At 38.7% G+C, this 17,634-nt stretch overlaps 1 protein-coding gene across 1 annotated transcript in view; it reads right to left on the reverse strand.

The window, feature by feature from the left end:
- CNTN1 (contactin 1) overlaps window positions 1–9,960 on the reverse strand; it is a 214,117-nt gene extending 204,157 nt beyond the window's left edge. Inside the window, exon 1 of the mRNA XM_053943219.1 lies at window positions 9,819–9,960. The gene's annotated coding sequence lies outside the window, so the exon portion shown is untranslated. The remainder of the gene's footprint in view (window positions 1–9,818) is intronic.
- Window positions 9,961–17,634: the final 7,674 nt, after the last annotated feature.

Here is a 17,634-nt window from a genome sequence, read left to right on the forward strand (position 1 = left end):
GACTAATGTCAGCTAACAAAAAGTCCTCTCATTTAAATTCACCTATTTTTAACTCTGAATTTTGTGTTCTGACAAAACTTTCAGATGAGAAAGATCAACTGACAAGCAAAAAAATACTGAACACATGTATTTAACAACTGATTCTCCTAGAACAGTCAAGAATTAGCCCCTGTACTCTGTGGAATGATTGCCTATGTTTTATGAAGCTGAACTGAAATTTCCTTACTGTTATACCAAAATTTCAAAAGTGTAATTTAGTAGCTACACATATAACCATATTTCCTTTTTAATTATTTTATTATCTTAGATTACAATGGATCCAAGACAAATGCCAAATAACTGCCCTTTGGCTGTTTGCACACCCCATTAGATAGCACAGTATCTAGCCAGTACCCACACAATAAACCCTTTCAGAAAGGCACTTAGTACTTATAAAAAAGTTTCATACCTCAGAAAACGTGATAGTCCTTGAAAAATAGGTCAAGAATATCCTAAATGTTTGGAGTGCTTTAGTTTAGACAAACAAGTATGAAAATGTTTCTACCCAGAAGCCTGCTAACCTTAACAATGGCTGTCTAGAGACGGGTACTAAACCGCTGGAATAGAAATTGCATTGCAATATGCTCTATATCCTTCACTTGAAGGAAAACTTCAGTTTTCCTTCAACCTGGTCTGGAAAGAATATCTGAAAGCTGATTAGTTCTGTTACATAAAATATGTAGGTGCTTTGGTAGTATTAAATAATCACAGAACAGTAAATTCTGACCTGTTTTCACTGGTTTATGTGATATACTAGAATTTTTTTGACAGCGCCCAAAAAAACACATACATTGCTCCCACACTCTCCTTTCTTCTCTTGGCACTTGTACCATACCAGAGTGCTTCATAATTGTTGGGTTTTGGGGGGGCTGGTTTGTTGATGCTTTTTAAAGGCAAAAAACCACACAACACACACATGGAAAACCTTAGTGACTATTTGCAGGCTTTATCTAATCACTGTCAGTTTAAATACTGTGTTAGCAACACTGCCAACAATAAGATCAGCTAAAAATATTTAGTAGGTCACAAAAGCCTGCCACATGAATGTAAATAAAACTGAGGTAATACGTAAGTATATGGTAATGCACTGAAGTATATTTCTCTAAGAGTTGTCCTAGTTAAAAAAAAAAATAAAAATTAAATCCTATGCAGCTACTCTGTGCTTCCTTCCAGTATATGCATAGGCAAAATGAAGATGCTGTAACTTCAGATACAAACATCACATTTGACTGGAGTTAAACCTACTGAAAAAAAAAAAAAAAAAGCCTTTTTATCTTTTGAATGCTTCAAATAAGATCTCATAGAAATGAGACAAAACAGGTTTTATGGTTCAGCCACATTTAAGACTGGGTCAGCTGGTCTGCAGAGAACCCACAGAATGTATATCTATAAAAGAATGAGAGCGGAAGTGGCAACAGCTGTGCTTTATTACAAACCTGAGGCTGTTTTAACTACAAAACTTTCTTTATGCCTTTAGATTTCTGTAGCAATCTCTGCCATTATGAGTAGCAGATAAGTAAACTCCCATTTTTACAACAACAAAATTCTTGGTTTTATCAAATTTGCCTTTTTCTGTGCTTCACCTACACAGCTAAGTGCAAATTAACCCTCTTTCTCACATATACCACTTTCCTTTATGCCCCAAAATCATATTTTGGAATCACCTAGCTTAATAATAAATTAACCAAAAAATTGCTGGTAATAAAAATGCAATCGTGTCTTTTTCACTCAAGCCCCTTTAGTTATCTCAAGTATTCTTAGCTAATGAAACACATATCATCACATTAAAAAAAAAAGCTACTTAATATTTTAAAACAATAATCCACTCTACTATCCCAGAGAGAGAATATTGTTCTTGCTCCTGTTTCACAGTAAATATGAAATTTCCAAGAAGAAACAGAGAGAAATACTTCAGTCCAAGAAATTCCTGAAGTAATGACTCATTTTTTGCACATATTGACAGAAGATCCCCAGAAGAATAAAAAGCATCCTCTACCAAGTAAATGTACTTGTTCATTTCAGTAATACAATAAAATTAAGTCAAAGTAATTTTTACACGGACATTTTAATAATGGAATTAGTGACTTCTAAACTCAGTTCTTCAAAATCACCCTACTTGAGATTATCTACTTCTCTTCCTTTTTGTTTTTAATAATATAATAATATTAAAGTATTTAACTTTCCTCTTCAGTTCACTATTTTCAAGCAAATAGGAGTGCATGAGGGGCAAGACCTTGTATACAGAAATGTTTGAGTATATGAATATAAATTAATGTAATAGGGACTAGATGAGGTCAATGTGTCAAATAAGACAGTTAAGTATTTTTTCCATTAAGAATTTTTTTTTAAAAAAATTTGAATTAGGTTTTGCCAGTGCTTTCTGGACTCTTATTTTATAAATACCAGCTACTTAAAAGGAAATTCATTCTTTATCTAAACACCTATATGCTCACACATATAATCTCTTTATAAAAAGACAAGAATTATCAGGTAAATTTGTCGTTACAGGAATTACCCAATACATGCATTTTTCAGTTAATACATTAATAAAGTTTGCAAAACTCTACTTTTGAATGGGGCAGATCAATACCAAGAAATAAAACAGGCAATGAACTATTATGATGAGGAAAAGGAATTAAGATCTTATTCAGCATTCTCTTAAAACTCTGACAATAAACCTTTACTCCTACACTGACTGAAAGAAGCCCCAAGTAAATAAAAAACCCACAACCAAAGGAGCCAAAGAATCCATCTAACAAGGCCTAGTGCAAAACTGAAACAGAAAATGTTTAAACAACAAAGTGTAAGTATCTCCCCAGATGTTTAGAATGGAAGTCAGCATTGGCACCATTCCAATAATTATCCTTCAGTGGTTTTGTCTGGGTTTTGTTTGGGTTTTATTTGCTTGTTTTAGAATACTTGCAGAGTATTTAATGTCAAGACAGAAATTAAAGCAATCAAAACAAAAATCATGCAGAATTTTTAAGTGCAGTAAGTGCTGAACTTTCACCTTTATTTCAAAAACAACCTATTACAGTCAAGTTGTAGAATCATTCTGCCACTGTGATGGCCTGTTTATGCGTTTTTCAGGGATATCATGGCTGCACCTAGTCTAAGTAGCAGAACTGTACACTTCTTCAAAACATGTTAAAAATTTTTGAAAAATTTCAGGGTCAGAAAAAGTCAGAAGGACAAGGTATAATAAAAGTACAGAGCAAAGAGAGTTCAGGAAGTGACAAGAAGGCAAAAAAAGGAGCATTTCAGAATGCCTGGCTTCCCAAGATCTATTTCAACACCAGCTGGTCTCCCTGGGAGCTCCTTTATAATGAAAATCTGAAGTGGAAACTGTTCAATATTCCGAAGTTCATTTTTATAAAAGAAGTAAACTGTAAACTGCTGATGAAAGGGAAGCTGGGCTTCTGGCAATATACAAAAGAGAGATGACCTTAATCTTCAGAAAAAGACATTCAGAACAAAAAACCAAAAAAAGTATTATTTCTATCTGCTCCTTCTCGTTTATTTTAATTTTTAATTTATTTTAATATTTAATTTAATCTTTTTGCTTTGTTCAAAAACGATCATAGTGAAAAAATGCAATGCTTTCTCTGAAGTACTACTAGTAACAGCAGAGTTCACCCTTCTAGACAAAGCAAGCCTTATCAACAGGTACGTTATCCTTCTAGGCACTTTTACAAGTTTGCTAGTAATACTTGGTAAAGGAATATACAGTCTTGCTCTACAACATAGACACATTTAATCTATTTTTACCTTTACTTAAGATCTTATCAGTGAGTCGTTGACAGGACACCTGATTGTCTTTATCAAAACAAAGTCAGCTTTATTGCAAGTTTCAAAGAAAGCATTCTACTTGGAAATACAGATATCTAGAAGGAAGTCTTCATCAAGTAATATCTGAGGTATATGATTGCTTCTCTTTTCTCAAAGAAAAAAAAAAAAACTTGGCTTATTTCTCCTAAGATCTGATGAATCTTAAACATGAAAACCTCAAGAAAAGACATACTGAAAAACAAAACTATATGTGAAAGGTTAATTTATGGTATTCATAAAATCAAGACAGCTTTCAAAAAGTTACATATTCATCACTGCATCACATATTAACTGAACTATAAGTAGGCCCTAAAAAAAAAAAAAAAAAAACAGTGTTTTTACAGTACACAAAAATTTAAAATTACATGGATTTCTGTCCTGATGGTAGAAAACACAAAATTTCTCATCTAACTGAAGCTGATGTGTTAGAACCAGTCACTCTTCTGTTGTCCTGTCCCTCTGATTAAGACAAGGCACCTAGTTATCTCCCCATTCAGCAAGCACCCATCATTCCCAGAAAGATTAGCACTGTAACTAGGAACAACATTGAGACGACATGAACAGCCTGTTCCACTTAGCAGCATCAGTGTTTGTTTTAAATATTTACATTCAGATTTTGAGTATGAGATTTTGTATGAAAAATATAATTTTCATAAAGAACAGTTGTATTAATAGACCAAATTCTTTTTTCCTATGAACTTAAAGATGAAGAACTACAACTTGTTAACATAAGTGTTAACTAACAAAGCTACTGAATCCTGCTATAATCTCCCTGAAAACAGAGCTGTAATAAATCATCAAGCCTAACTAATCTACAGCAAATCTAGTAGTGCATTTAAATACAATTACCAATAAAAACTATAAAAGGAATTTAGTCTGTAACATTATTTTGTTCACACAACGAGTATTTTGTCTGTTGGCACAGCTATCCTTTCCCTTGCAAAAAGTACTGTTCAGACTGTATATTGACTTTCTCCCACCACTCCCTGAGAATTACAGAATAACCTCACAGGATATTTCATGCTGTAAGAGAAGTCAGAATAAGGGATGTCATAGGATAAATCATATTATAAGGGACATCAGGAGGTTTGCAGCCCAACCTCCTGCTGTAAACTAAGACATTTGGTCAGGTTACTGGGGGCTTTATTTTTTCAGTCTTGAAAGATTTCAAGGAGAGAAAGTGCACAACACCTCTAAGTAACCTGTTCCAATGCTCAACTGAACATATAAACATCTCTCTTTGATTTTTACAAACAAATTAAATTTAGCACCTGGTAAGCTGAAGTGCATTACTCATATTTTATGGAAAGGAAAACCAATTTCATGCAAATCTAATGCAGCAGTAAATTCAAGTCCATGTCTAACAACTCTGAGTACTGGCTTGACTAGGAATAACTAATAGTAACACTTCTGTTCAGCTCTTGCTGAACTGGAGAAAATTGAATTGTCTATAGTAAAATAGGATGTTTCCAATAAAGCTATAAAAAGATCACTTATCTGATGACTAAATCCTGATCTCTGTGCTCCAAGCTAACACATTTGCATGGGACCAACATATAATCTGTCCACTATGTGTCAATTATGAAAACATTATGTAAATAAAGGCAAAGAACTTGCCAAATACGTATATTTATATTTCTTCATTTTAAAACACTCTATCACATTAAATATTCTGTCTGTAGCGCTAACCATAGCTTGACCTTGTCCTATATTTCAGACACAAGAGCTACTAAGTTATTGCAAATACGATTTTACCACATCCAAAAGACAACCCTTTGTAAACAAAACTGCTATGGTGCAGTGGTAACTCCACCAGTTTTATCCAGATCTCAATTCAGTGAGATGCTTACATCATCTTTTTGTAAGTATTTGTCTCAAGAGGTTGTAGCAAATCCTTGAGATAAAATGAAAGAAATTAGTGTGAATATAAACAAAACCCAAATAATCTGTTATTTTATCTGTCAGCACAGAACCCTTCAAAGCTTAGCTGAGTTAAGCAAAAAATAACTGATATGCTACAGTCAGAATTTCTGATTTCTCTGCATAAATAGGACTATTGAGGTTGCTCGGCATTTCTATAGTTTACTACTACTTACAACTTTGTCTAATTGTCCTGTGTGTCCTTGCTTTCTGCCAATGCATATAAAACATACATATGCCACATCAAAAAATTTAAGATTTCAATTTTTAAAAAGGAACAATGGAGGAAAGCTGCAAAATTTTTTCTTCAAAAAATGTTTGTAGTCACAAACTACAATAGCTTGAAGCCATCAACATAGACAGGCTTCGAGTTAATGCTATGCTCTTTCATTTGTCTCTGAAAATATAACAAAGGCCAACCAATTTTTAAAAAGAAAGTACTGTGTTGTTTCAGTGGAAAAGAAAAAAAGCCACCTTACAGTCTCTGAAGAATAAAAATTAAGACCAATGTCTGCTAAAAGCACAGAAAAAATGACTGGAGACTGCAGAAAGGAGACTAGACTGGGCTGACATAGCAAATCAGGATGAGGAGGCTCCTAAGGAATAAAGGAAAGGAAATGGAAGGAAACCTGACAGGAAAAAAGCAAGGAGACAGGACTGGATGAGATACGAAACCAAAATTTGGAATGGTCAAGACCAGGAATACCTAAAACACTGAGACCGGCTACAGGATGATAAAGGTGCTGTCATTAGGATACATATAAATGATGAAGTGAAAAGGACTGTGCTTGCAGAAGTCTAGCAAAAGAGCCCTCATGCACCACAACACATCCTAAAGCCTACAGTACAAAGGACTTCAGTCTTGCACCACTTTTCCACTACTCGAGCAAATGCACTACAAGTTACACCATTCTGTTTTATCACTGCTGTACATAAAAGGGACTGCACTCTTATAATATCACTCATGATGGTAAAAAGTTCAGGAGTTTTTTGCAAAGGATTAAACTTTTCAGATTCTCTCTGTAACCACTGTAGGTCCAATACAGTAAAACAATAAGAAATTTACTTGAAAAATTGAAATTTTCCTGCTTTTTCTTGATATGTTGTTTGTTGGCTTCTTTGTTTCTTTTTTAATTCCCTAAAATTAAATTTTCTAGGTTTTAAGGACATTTATGGGACATGTATGCATATTTTACTTCACAAACAACACAAAAGAACATTATTAAGGTTACTAAATCAAGCACTCAAAAGGTGTAAAATGACAAATTGTTGTCTGTGCAACCATAATTAAATTCCCTTGAGTTTGTTTGTTTTTTTACAATATACTTAAATAGACATGTGCTTCTTATTCAGTCACCTTGCCACTAAAGATGATACAGAACTTAAGGCAGGTAGGACTCTTGTTTTATCTACTGAAGAACTGAGCTTGCAGAAAGAAAAAGGGACAGGGGCTCTGTAATATGCCACGAAGACTTTAATGGTTAACATTCTCTCTATTGTAGTTTCGTTTGTTCCCTTTACTGTCACGCAGCAAACCATTTAACCTAAAACTTCTGTAGTTTGTAATTAACTGTAAATTCCTCTTTTTCCCCATTCACTCTGCAGATATACTCACAGACGTAAAGCAGTCAGGACTCTTACAAAAAGCAGTAGAAGGTATAACTTGAGCAAACATATTTACAAGAATTGTAGAAATTTCAAACTGGAGACCAAAAATGAGTGAATACTTTTCACCTAACCCTCTTTGTGCCTTTCTTCACCATCTGTAGAAGTGTTGTCTCACCTTAGGTAGTGTTTGATAAACTACTAGTACTTTGTAGGGCATTCTGATCACATACTGATAAGCACTTTAGCAAAGCTTGCACAGATGTTATCAGTTCTGTCTTCAAAGGAGAGCTGAGTAACACTGAATAAATAAATCATGGGCTCACACAATAATCAATGAAAAATACTGAATTCTCTTAAGTGAGCTCAATCTATCACATGCAGTGAAAGACAGGATTCCTGTGGAAAAAAATAGCATGTGATCATGTAAATAAGTCTGTATCAGAAGTACATGCTCAAAAAGGCACTTAAAACCTCTTTTCCATAACCTTAATAATGTGGGATTTCTCTATAAAAGGTGCTTAAGACAGACACTCAATTTAAAAGTCTATAAAATCGAGTAGGTTCTTGCATTACCATGAAGTTGTGTTGAGGTTGCATTACTTTTTAGCACCACTTAAAAGTGAAACTGGAAATCTCTTGCTGGTTTAGAACAGCATTGTGGATATAACAAATATGGACCAGGACAGAAGTGTTTTGCTTAGGCTATTTTTACTTTTTGCAAAACTTAGAGATAGAAAAGATGTATTTTTTTATAATGTCAACTATTGCTAAAGACAAAAACTAAGCAATTGATAGCATATAACATATATTTGAATGCAAACAACCAAACAAAAGATTCATACTACCAACAGGTTTCAGAAACATTAAGGTGAGTTCTTATTAAAGAAATTTTGGTGCGTTATCATTTATAGAAGAACATGGACCAAAGATTATCCTTTCACAGAGATCTGTACAGTATTTGCACTACAAGGACATTTAGAAGTTACTAATTGTAGATGAAAAAAACCTGAGAATTTTTATAACTTCAAGTTATTTCAGAAAGCTTTCCCCTGTCTTATGCAATTTCAAGGCCTGTGCTCATGATTTTTAGTGGTTTACAAGTAATTCTATACAAAAGAGTGAAACTAAGTAACATATTTTTAATACCTTCTTTGATACAGCCACCTCTGCACAGGTGGCTGCATTTTAAAGGCGTATTTTCCCCTAAATTGTACAGCCTAATAATTACATAATAGCTTATTTTTAAAACGTTAACAAACCCTTTTTAATGTGCTTTATTAATACAACTGTATTATAATATTGTTATATAACTATGACTATGCTAAACTATAACACTCGAAAACATTCGCAGCTCAGAGGTCACACTTTCATTACTAAATGGAGCATAGTTGATTAACTGCATAGATAATCTCCCGTAGATTTCATAAGCAGAATTAAACAGCGCTTCACAGAGCAGCGGCAATTCCTAAAGAGCCTCTCACGGAGATGCAGCTCGGGCGCGGCACCCTGGGGCAGGCTCAGCCCTTGCAGGTGCCTTTAGCGGAGCCCAGCAATGGCATTTCTGCCGTCACCCGCAGGTTACTACAGCCGCTCCGAATTACTGACATTTACGGAAACGCTGCACTGAAAAAAAAGGCATTATTTGCATTTTACAAGGAGAGAACAAAGTGAAACGCTATCATTTTTACTGCAAGAAGGTGCACTGAAGCCAAATCAAAAACCAACACCCTTTTTAGCCCGTCACCACCAAACACACCCAACACGCAGATAATTCAGCGTACGGCGCAAGGCTGCGGCTGCTCCGGCACATAGACCGTGGTGCTGAAATGATGCGCTGGAAGACCACGGTACGGACGCGTTTTTACACGCTCTGCCAAAATCCAGACGTGCGCCGTAGGAAACGGAGACGAAGCCGCGCATGAGGCTTCCCCTGCGGCAGCATGCCGGTCCCTCGCCAGCCAGCATACCCCCCCGAGCGCACGATCGGCGGGGACAGCGCTCGCCGAGGGATTACCCGGGGCAGGCGGCCCACTTTCGGCAGCCCGGGGTGCCGAGTAATCCCGGGCCCAGCGGGCAGGCGCCCTGGGAGGGGGCGGCTTCCCCCTGCCCGCCCCGCTTCCCGTGCAGGGAAAGGGCCGCCGCCCCCGGCCGTCGCAAAGGAACGGCTTCCACCCTGAGCCACGGCGGGGCTCTGGGGTGCCCCGCCGCCCCGCACCTGCCCCAGCTCCCCGCGTTCCCCCGGCCGCACCGGCAGAGTTGTGACTCCCCGCCGCTGAGGGGACCCACCGGGGCGGTGCCCCCTCCCCAGGACCGCGCGGTGCCGGTGGCCGCGCGCCGCTCTGTCAGTGCCGCTCGAACCCGGGACCCCGCTGCGCGGGCGGGGGGCGCCCGCCGCGTCCGCTGCCGAGCGAGCCCTGCCCTACCTGCCGCACGGCCGGGCTGTCACCCCGCGCCGTCCGCACCTCCGCTGCGCACCGGGCACGTCTCGGACGGCGCTGCCCGGCCGGCACGGCTGGCTCGGCTCGGCGCGTCCTTGCCCGGCTCGGCAGGGCTGACAGCCGCCCGCGCGCCCCCGCCCCGGCCGCGCGCGGGGCCGCCGGGGCCGAGCGGGGCCGAGCGGGGCGCGGGGAGCGGCGGCGGCTGATTGGACGGGGGTGATGTCACTCGTGCGCGCGCGAGCGGGCGGGAGCGCGCGCGAGCGGGGCGGTGAGGCAGAGCGGGGGAGCGAGCGGGTGCTCGTGTGCCCTGTCCCCGGGAGCGGGAGCAGAGCCGAGATGGAAGCAGCACGGTGAAAGCGGGGTGAGGAGTGCCGTGGGGCGGAGGCGCTCACCGGCCGGCAGCCCTGGCTGCGCTGGGCGCTGGCCTCTGCAGAGCGGGAGGGGCGGAGGTGAGCAGAGCCGGGGGAGAAGGGGGCTCGACATCCCTCCGTCCGCGCCCGTCCCGCTGGCCGTGACACGTGCCTGCAGGTGGAACAGCACCCCGCGCTGTCCAGGGAGCTTGTGCGGCACCGGCTGCTGCTCTCACAGAGACACACACGTAGTCACAGACACACAGACACAGGCACAAGATTGATACAGGCACAGCCACACGGGCTCAGGCGTGCGCGCTGCATATGCCCAAAGGGCGGGTGAAGCCCAAGTTAAGCTGCTGCCCTTACCCCCGAGCGTGGCTCTCAACTGCGCCGGCATCCACGGACCGCATCAAACAAGAGGCGGGAGGTGGGATAGACCGCAAGGGTGCAGCTGGGCAAGAGTCGTGGTGCTGGGGACCCCCGAGGGATGTGGTCATCAAGGCCAGCTTCAAACTTTCAATCCATACCCTCCTCACAAACTAGAATGATCTTGAAATGACGCGATTTGTCTTCAGCCTCAATTTATTTTCTGAACTTTTCATCTTCTATGTAGGACCATATTTTTTAATTCTTTTTCATTATCACAAAGACTAGCTATTTATTTTTAAAGCATCTAACTTGTCCCTTGAGCCCAAGTCTTATGGTATTTTCCACATTATAAGTTTCAGAAATCAAATCTCCCAGAGGGAAAAAAAAGGATAAATATGTGGCTTGCTGCATACCCCCTTGTAGAAAGCAAACAGGTCCAGAAAAGTGGAGACATGATCCACTGAAGATTCATTTGTGACAACTGCTGCAGGAAGGACTCATGAGGGACGGAACATGGAACCTAAAAAATTTTGAGACATAAGTTCACCCTGTATATGAAATGCAATTTTTATGGCAGCAGGGGCTGCAGCCATGACACTTTATATGTACAGAGAGTGACAGGTAAGACACAGTTACTAGCAGGCGCAGCAGAAATAACACATGACTAGGTTGCACCACCTGCATGACAGTAACGACCAGAGAGTGAAAAACTTCAGCTAGTCCAAGGCCCTGAGACTTCTTGTTTTTTCATGATCGATCCTTATGGAGTAACATCAAAGCAACATACATTTCCCCTTATGAAAAATCAGGTTCCTGCAGTTCCTTCATTCCCCCGACACTTGAAGTAAGGAGGGGACTTCACTTACAGCTGTCATCTTGGGTAGTTCTCACATGTCTGAAAGGGTTTGAACTCTAAAACACAAGGGAGTGCTGACTTTGTGGCTTTACTGTTTGCTGATTGCACCAAATACGGTTATGTCAAGTTCAGTGAGCTCATACTCTCACAACCATATGGATCAGAAGTTTGTTCAAGAATAAAAAAGATGGATCATAAAAAACCCCAACCCAATAGATTTTCATATAATCATTCCAGAGTTGGAGTTTTAGACTTGGGTCTTTAATTCCTGTGTCTTAATCCAATACTGACCATGGTGTGTGTACACAAACATTCAAAAGAGGAGAAGAGCTGTCACTGTTGGTGTGCTCTCAAAGCAATAGGAACAGAGATTATATGCCAGAAAATTGGGAGAAAATTGGGTGGTAGCAAAAGTGCAGAAGAAAAATGGGAAATAAAGACTGAACAGCATATTAAGATAAACGGGATAGATTATACATATTGGCACAGTATATAGTCATGAAACAGAAGGCATTTGAAGTGTTAGTGAGCTTTGAATCTCTGGCACAGACCTCACATGAACATCAGTTTTTAGACCTTAACTGCTTTCTTATGGTGAGGACTATAAAACAGTTTCAGCCCTTGCTAGGATTTAGAGCAGTCTTACAACTGCTCTGAATGGCATTGTTCATTGCCTCAGGCTGCATTTGCTGCTAGAAGCTGTAAAACACAGAGCTCTAGGATGAGTTGGTGAAGAAGTGCTGTGGCCTGTCCCCTCTGATGTACAGCACGGGCTGCTATATACTCTGCCACTGTGCATTTAACACTTGCAGTACTCTCTAAAGGATGTTCCTCCCTAATATTCAGTAATTTCAGTTTATGATTTCATTGCCAGAAGTTAAGATGGCTGTCTCACACATTTTGAAGCAGGGTATTTTTTTACTTAAATATACCAGTGGGTGTCTCTGCACTGCACAGAACGTCTCTGTCTCTCCCTTTGCTTGATTCAAACGTCCTTTGCCAGAGTCAGGGAGTCAGTAAAGCAAAACAGGAACAGAAGACATGCTAAAAGCAGAAACAGAGTGCTTTCAGCACCCTGTGCATTTGTAATAATCAGCTGCTCATTATTCCATAACACTCTCTTTACGATCAACGTATATTTTAGTTCATATACATACCTACATCCCTGGGTACTTGATTCCTGTGAGGGATTTGCTCCCTAGAAGGAGTCTGGGATCCAAACATAAGGATGAAATAGACATAGCTTCAGCCTGCAGCACTTACGGAGGGACAGCAACCACTGACCTCACTTTATATTTTTACAACACTCCTAGCATCCACCATGGGAGGCAGGGGGGGAAGGGAATATGAAACAGGGACAACAGCTTTCTGTTATTGTAATAAAATGGAGACAGAGGCCAGCATAAGCTTTATATACCCCTACCCAGTCCCAGCAATCTTTCAGAGGATTAATGAGATTAGAAGCCTCTATTCTTTTGCTAATGGCTGTTTATTTGAAAAATTACTTTTCTTGTAAACATACAGGAATGACCATATGTTACTCCATAGTCCAGTGCTGCTTTGGGATACTACTAAAAAAAAAAGAATTAATATCATGTTCCAACTGCAAATTTTACAAAAAATAATTAATTTGCCCTTCAACTCTTTGTCTATGGAGTCTTACCTGGTTGAGGGTAATGTATTAAAATAGATTAAGACTATTCATTTGAAGAATCTTGCTGCAGCTTATGCTGCTGAAAGAAGGCTAACAATGCTAACAATCCATTTTGAAATCCATGGTTATTCCAATTCCACATGTAAATTTGCAGAGATGATTTGAACTCTGGCTATACCCAAGCCTATCATCCATGAAATTGACACATGCAAGTTCCTTTTCATTGCTTCCAAATGTTGCAAAATATTTCCCATGATATTAAATATTTTCAGATGAAAGGAAGTTTTAGAGTCAGACTTAACTGAGCTGAACACTATTCTTGTTGAATTCCAAGCTTTTCAGAGTGAATGAAACACATCAGGAAGGCAATTTTAATTATAAAGCTTAAAATAAAACATACGGCAAGACTTGAGGTTGAAATTAGATTCTGTATCATACGAGTTTGTTCTCAATACCTTGAAATTTAATCATTGAGGCTATTATTTCCTATGCTTGATCTCTTTCATGTATCAAATGTGTCTGGAAAATGATTCAGACATTTTTGAGGATGCTAAAGGATAAAATTAGATACTTGTAATGAGAAACAACTTTTTCAACCATTCTTGTAATGGGAATACTGTCCCTATATCCCTTCTCGGAAGGGATTAAGAACTCAAGGTCTGGCAAAAAAAAAGTAGCTTAGAGCTCAGACAGGTTTTTTTGTACAAACAAAAACATTAATATCTGACAAAGAACTGGAGCAGGAGAGAAATTAAGAGGATGACATTGTGATAATATATTTACAATCTGTTGATCACTGACTGGTACCATATGCTCTGGATACCAGTCCAAGTTTAGTCATTAGATTGCTGTAAGATGCACTGGAGTTTGTTTAAGAAGCAGTCACATGTGTCATGGGTTAGGTGAATATAAAATTAGATTTTTCCTCTCAGCAGGCAGATCTCAACTTTCCTGTGAATCTACCCACAAATGAAAATATTTAGTTTTCGCTTTAAATTCTTTTCTTGGTGAGCTATTACCAGGATACCACAGCAGAGGCAACTCATGTGCAACTTCAGAGAAGCAGAAATTACTCAGATTCTCTCCAGAGTCAAAAGTACAATCTCTCACCAGTCCAGTCCATATTCCATGGATGCATATAGCCAGATGCATAGACACAGGCTTCTCACTGCAAAGCAAAGGACAAAACCAAACCAAACATTTTTAGAAAGTAGATTTTGTGGCCCTATAATCAGCCATTTCTCACACATGATGTTGATTCTATTGATTACTGTTGATGCCCACAGTTACTCATTTAGCCCAGGTGATAGACCATCATCTCATGAATATAAAATTCTGCAGTTTACTGACAGTTTCATATATAGGGGAGATATTTCAGTTTTATTTAAGTATATGTGAAAATTTGCATAAATATTATGGAAAAAGAGTACTAGTACTTACTGCTGTTACAAGTCTTTAAGAGGTATTGTGTTACCAATCATTTTCTCACCTGAATCTTTTTTCTCACCCTAATCTTATGCATTAGAATTTTGCAAGGGCTTAGGGGATTTTCTTCTAAGAATTCCTGTCTCATTCACTATAAAAAGTGAATATATGTGATACAGCATCTCTGTAATACTTCTTTATGTCTGGAACAATCAACTGATTCAGGCATAATTTACAGCTAAGTGGTGCTAAGTAAAAATTCCTCTTCTTTTTTCATTGTGACCATGAGTGCATTTCCTGATGTTCTCCAAGGTTCCTGTCTTCAAAACCTTTCTTCCAAAAATACAGATATGACAAGATTTTAATATCTTCATTTCAATATATGCATCTAAGATACAAAATGACATGTGGAAATTGCTAAATAAATTGCAAATATCTCAGCAACTAGATGTCCTGTTTTTTTTCAGAAATGTTAAAAATTTTCCATGTTCTTTATAAGCAAGGTAGAAGGTAGATAAGATTACCTAAAGTCAGGGCTGAAACTGGCACTTCAAGCTGGTTGAATGGAGAATAAATAGCACATCTACTGTTGTTGAAAATAAAAATTATTGAAGTGGCTTGCGCATTAACACATGGACTGTGAAAGATATGGAGCCTAGTTCTCCTGTCTTGATAACTTCTTTTAAGCACTTTCTGCCATTGAAATCACGCTGCAGTGTAAGGCTTTCAAAAGAAAATACACCTATTTCAAAGAAAGTCACTTCATTTAAACCTCAGTAACAATGCAAAAATAACATCTTTACTTTGGACTCTGGATTTTTGTGTTCCTTCAGCATCATTTAGTGTGAGTAATATATAATGCATATTTCTATGTCACTTTTTATTTGCTTTTTAAAATAAAATATTCATCACCATACAAAAAGAAAGAAATAATTTACTTCAAAGAAAAGGAATGTCTGTACAGTAGGGTTCAGCATATCTGTAGAGGCTACAGCATGCTCCAGTTTTCTGAACAGAATTAAACAATTCTTTGATGATATTTTAAGAATCTCTTCTAGAAGGAGCATTTCTGATGGAAGACTCTTAGTCACAGAAGGTACTTTTGTATTATATACTTAGCATTAATAACAGATGCTTTCCCCTAAGGTGTGGCAGATGCCTTGGACTTCCGGTACAATTGATTTGCACTAGCCAGCTAGTCATTGCTTATTAGCAATGTGGGATTTAACCTCCTTTTCCTAAATTTTACCTGAAATCTGCCTGACAGGACAAGATGCAGAAGCCAATACAGCCCTGCCTGACTGTGGGAGGAAATAGGAGAAAGATTAGTGCTAAAAATTGTATGTCCACTGTTATCTCTGCTGTTAGTTGCCATCGAGGTTAGTAGTGGGTGGCTTCTTTGTCACTGCCATTGTCTTCAGCTGGGGTATATGGGCATGTCTGTGTCAAGACTGGAATGCTGCAGTGCTTGCAAAACTATTCTGAGAAGATCTTGCCATTCAAATGTCTAAAACAGAACAACCAATATATCAGCTCAGTGGTAAAGACACAGCCAAGTTCACTGCTTGCCAACACATTCACCTGATGATCATCAGTACAGGAGATAAGGTATATCAAAATAATGTATTGGAACAGCATCAAAATACATCACCAAAGACTACCATCATCTTCACTTAGTTTTAATTCTTATTTAGCAGAACAGCCCTGCTTAAATATCACATTTTCTCTGTGTCTTTGTTTTCTTAATAACCTGTCTTAGGTAGCCTAACCTCATCTTTATCAGCTTCAAGAGTTATACTACATATTTTCTTTCCTTGTGTCCTGATAAGATTAGGCATTGTGTGGATGCTATGGTGAGCTTTTGTGTGACAATGTAGATACTGAAAAGCATGCTTTAGCCCTACAGCTACAACATGAAGGACATAGAAATCTGTCACATACCTGCTAGTGCTACTGAAAAGGCTGCAACCCTGAAACCTCCATTCATATCTGAAATCTGTTTGTTCACCTTGTCTTGACTGCATGTAGGTAAAGATACAGATAGATGATAGAGATAATATTGACATAGATACAGGCATGTATGCATGTTCCTGTGTACAAATGGATTTAGAACAATTTTCATCTGGAAGAAAATAATAAAAAGGACTATGTCCTAATTTTCATCCAATAGAATCTTTTCTTTTTGAGCTCCAAAAAAAGTCTTTAATCTTCTCAACTAAAAATGACAAAACTTGATGTAAAGAATTCTCATGGGACTCATGCAAATTGGTTGCTCAGTAGTTGAGATCTTCTAATAAAAGGCTAATCTTTAAACTCAACCAGAAACTTCCACTTCAAAAGATTATGCTTTTTTCACTCATGTTTTTTCAAGCAAGGTATTTTTCTTCTAAAAGGACACAAAGGTAGAGAAATAAGGGGAGAGGTAATAAAAGGCTCCAGTGAAGTTCCTTGGTGGTTTAGTGAGATTTGTGCTTAGCATATAAAATATTTCAGGGGACAAAAACCCCCAACAATTACAGTTGACAATTAATGCCTCTCTAGTTCCTAACATTTTTGTGATTAATCACAACAAACTGCTTCGTAACACTGCATTGCACACAATTCCTCTGTTCAAAGGGTAGTTTGGAAAGAAAAATTTTAATTCAGCCTATTATCCATCTGTTTGGGGTTTTTTTAATCCAGTGACATTCTAATGGAACATGTAGAAACTGTTCTGAACAGTAACCGGAACTTGAAGGTCTCTATCCTGGATAAATGACATAATTTCTCCTTCTTCATTTCTCTCCCATTAAATCTTCATTTATTTTCCACAAAACTTCAGTTGGACACTCTTAATCCTGCTGGGATTTAGGAGCTAAGTGTTACTGGGGTGCAGACTGTATTTGGGAAAATACACACTTCCTACAAGAAAACATAATATCCAGGGAAATTAAGTTATTAGAAGCTATAAGTTTGTATGATACAAGTCTTAGATATCTGAAATGACAATTAAGTGGCACTTAGGTCCTTTTGTTAATCTGCCTGTCAGCTGCTCTGCAGATATGTCAAGACCAAGTTGTAACAGACTGGTCTAACATCATACAGCAGCCTAATCTCTATTGAGGAAAGATAAAAGGCAACTGATGTTAAATACTGGGAGTTTTT

The sequence above is a fragment of the Vidua chalybeata genome, chromosome 5, assembly GCF_026979565.1.
Source record: "Vidua chalybeata isolate OUT-0048 chromosome 5, bVidCha1 merged haplotype, whole genome shotgun sequence".
Taxonomy (NCBI): Eukaryota; Metazoa; Chordata; class Aves; order Passeriformes; family Viduidae; genus Vidua; species Vidua chalybeata.